General features: G+C 38.5%; 1 pseudogene; it reads left to right on the top strand.

The window, feature by feature from the left end:
• Positions 1 to 725: 725 nt before the first annotated feature.
• LOC133246821 (elongation factor 1-alpha 1-like) lies at positions 726 to 2,308 on the top strand (annotated as a pseudogene).
• Positions 2,309 to 4,049: the final 1,741 nt, after the last annotated feature.

Here is a 4,049-nt window from a genome sequence, read left to right as displayed (position 1 = left end):
AGGGAAGGCCCCTGGAGAAAGGAATGGCAATCTACTCCAGTATTATTTTTTCTAATTTATTTATTGTTTAATTGAAGGATAATTGCTTTACAGAATTTTGTTGTTTTCTGCCAAACCTTAACATGAATCAGCTGTAGGTGTATATATATATATATATATATATATATATATACACACACACATATATATAGGTATATATATGTATATATATACCTTCCCTCTTGAATCTCCCTCCCATCTCCCTCCAATGGAGAATCCCATGGACAGAGGAGCCTGGCAGGCTGTAGTTCATAGGGTCGTACAGAGTCGGACATGACTGAAGGGACTCAGCACAGCACAGCAAGGACAGATAATAAATATATTGATGTCTGATTTTCAGATAAGTAAAATGACATCAAACTTTAAAAGGTAAAGGTGTACATAATATAAGATACCGAATTAAACACTTGTAATTAGAAGTATTATAGAAGACTGCTGTTACTCAGATGGAAATCAAGAAAACAATAATACAAAGGAAAAACACAGGACTATAGCATATTTTCTGAAAGTTTAGAGGTAACAAAAAGTTAAGATGATATTAAACTGTAAATGCCATTCATTGGTGGTATGAATCGAAAGTGAAAATGGAAAGTAGTCAAAAGAATTATTTACGTTCTCATCTTTTATAAAGAATAAATAACTTTTTTGCAACAGGTTTGCTGCCAGGACACAGGTGTCATGAAAACCACCGTTAAACCTAAGCAAACATGGGAAAGGAAGAGACCCACATCATCATTGTTGTCACTAGATACGTAGATTCAGGGAAGTCTACCATGACTGGCCATCTGATCTACAAATGTGGTGGGATTGACAAGAAAACAATTAAAAGTTCGAGAAGGAGGCTGCTGAGATGTGAAAGGGCTCCTTCATGTACGCCTGGGTCTTGGACAAACTGCAAGCTGAACGTGAGTGTGGTATCACCACTGATATCTCCCTGTGGAAATTCGAGAACCAGCAAACACTATGTGGCCATCATTGATGTCCCAGGACACAGGGGCTTCATCAAATACATGATTACAGGCGCATCCCAGGCTGGATGTGCTGTCCTGATTGTTGCTGCTGGTATTGGTGAATTTGAAGCTGGTATCTCCACAAAAGGGAAGACCTGTGAGCATGTCCTTCTGGCTTTCATTCTGGATGTGAAACAACTAATTGTTGGAGTTAACAAAGTGGATTCCACCAAGCCATGCTACAGCCAGAAGACATAGGAGAAAATTGTTAAGGAAGTCAGCACCTATATTAAGAAAATTGGCTACAATCCTGAGACAGCAGCATTTCTGCCAATTTCTGGCTGGAATGGTGACAACATGCTGGAGCCAAGTGCTAACATGCCATGGTTCAGGAGATGGAAAGTCACCCACATGGATGTCAATGTCAGTGGAACCACCCTGCTTGAAGCTCTGGATTGCATCCTGCCACCAGCTTGCCCAAGTGACCAGCCCTTGTATTTGCCCCTCCAAGATGTCTATACAATCGGTGGCATTGGTGCTGCCCCTATGGGTTGAGTGGAGACTGGTGTTCTCATACCTGGCCTGGTAGTCACCTTTGCTCTGGTCAGTGTAACAACTGAAGTGAAGTCTGTTGAAATGCACCATGAAGCACTGAGTGAAGGCCTTCCTGGGGAGTGTGGGCTTCCATGTCAAGAACGTGTCTGTCAGAGATGTTTGTCATAACACTGTGGCTGGCGACAGCAAAAGTGACCCACCAATGGAAGCAGCTGGCTTCACAGCTCAGGTGATCATTTTGAACCATCCACGCCAAATCAGTGCTGGATAGGCCCCTGCACTAGATTGTCACACAGTTCACATTGCTTGCAAGTTTGCTGAGTTGCAGGAGGAGATTGATCATTGTTCTGGGGAAAAGCTAGAAGATGGCCCCAAACTCTTGAAATTTGGTGATGCCACCATTGTTGATATGGTTCCTGGCCAGCCCATGCGTTTTGAGAAGTTTTCTGACTATCCTCCCCTGGGCCATTTTGCTGTGTGTGACATGAGACCGACAATTGCCATGGGTGTCATCCAAGCAGTGGACAAGAAGGCAGCTGGAGCTGGCAAGGTCACCAAGTCCGCCCAGAAAGCTCAGAAGGCTAAATGAATATTACTCCCAATATCTGCTGCCCTGGTCTTAATCAGTGGTGGAAGAATGGTCTCAGAACTGTTTGTCTCAACTGGCCATTGAAGTTTAATAGTAAAAGACTGGTTAATGATAACAATACATCATAAAACCTTCAGAAGGAAAGGAGAATGGTTTGTGGACCATATGCTTTGTGTGTGGCAGCTCTAAGTAATTAATTAATTTTTAAAATTAATTAAATTAATTTTAAAATTAATACTTTTTAATGGAAGCAACTTGACCAAAAATCTGTCACAGAGTTTGAGACCCATTAAAAAAAAAAAAAAGTGTGTCTGGACCTACTGTATAGCATGGGGAACTCCACTCAGTGCTATGTAATGGTCTATATAGGAAAAGAATCTAAAAAAAGAGTGGATATATGTATAACTGATTCTCTTTGCTGTATACATGAAACTACACAACATTGTAAGTCAACTATACTTCAATAAAAAAATTAAAAATAATAATAATAATAAAAAAAGAAACCTGTGTCTTATTTTGCTCAACTTTGTAACTTCCTATACTATTACTTTGGAAAGAATTGTTCATAACCTATTTCTGGTGAAACCGTTTTCTATTTATGGGTTTGTAGTTCTGATGGAGAAGGAAGTGGCAACCCACTCCAGTGTTCTTGCCTGGAGAATCCCAGGGACAGCAGGGTCTGGTGGGCTGCCATCTATGGGGTTGCACAGAGTCAGACACGACTGAAGCAACTTAGCAGCAGCAGCAGCAGTTCTGAAGTGGAGCTTCAGGTTTGTTAACCTTGTGTTGAGAACTCATCTGTTTTAAGAAATATCTTGAGAAACACTGATGTAACACTTTACAGGTTAGGATAGATGAGTAAAGAATAACTATTTTATATGTAAACAAGTGTGTAAGGTCAGATTCCATAGTATAAAAGTTCCTGTTGCATTTGCTTTCCTGGATCGCTCATCCTGGGGAAGCCAGCTGCCATGTCATGAGGACACTCAAAAGGCTGTGCAGAAAGGGTGACGAGCTGAGATCTCCTGCCATCGGCCAACATCAACTTGTCATTGCTTATGTCATTAGTTAGAAAAACAGAAGGACTCCAAGTGGCCCAAACTAGTTTGTTTTAGCCCCAGCTAATAATAACATGATATTTTGCTACTTTTGAGCCATCACATTTATTTTCCCTCTTTGTTTTTGGACAAAACTGGGGATGACAGACAAATAAGGATGCAGGAATATATGAATTCCTAAAAAAAATTATCCACCTCTTGACATTTACTTTGCATATATTCCAATATAACAATACTTGGAATTCTAGACAGTCTATGAATGAAACAAATTAAACATCTGTTAACACCCCCAAGTAATTATTTATAATTTGGAGATATCAATATTTTGGCAAAAATTTAAAATATATTTATGTGTGAGGTGAGTTGAGTTCAAGCAATTCTTTTGATTTTGAAAACTCCAAAATAATTATTTTCAGACATCTTCAGCATAGGCTTCATGTTTTCGACTTTCACTATCTATGAAAGTAAACACTTTTACTTTGAAATTCTGGAATAGGTTTTATTTATCCTATTTAAGATAGGATAAGTATTTCATCAAAATTATTATTAAAGATTTATTATTATTAAAGATTTAAGAGCTCTTGTAAAACAACTTGTATATAAGTGAAAATAAAATAAATCTAGGTGAATTCCTTCAGATTTATTTTATTTTCACTTATATACCAGTGAATTCCTTTAGGGTCACTAAATAGTGAGAACTGAACCACTTCACAACACTAAACAACAATACCACTACTACATTGGCATCTACAGTAAATAAATCACTGATCAGGTCATGTATTTTGATTTACAGATAAACACCAATTTCTATTCCAGAAATATCACCTAACAGCTTACACTGAAAATTTAAAGGTAAGT

This window comes from Bos javanicus, chromosome 4, assembly GCF_032452875.1.
Source record: "Bos javanicus breed banteng chromosome 4, ARS-OSU_banteng_1.0, whole genome shotgun sequence".
In the NCBI taxonomy this organism is placed as follows: domain Eukaryota; kingdom Metazoa; phylum Chordata; class Mammalia; order Artiodactyla; family Bovidae; genus Bos; species Bos javanicus.
This window is presented reverse-complemented; position numbering and strand designations above follow the sequence as displayed.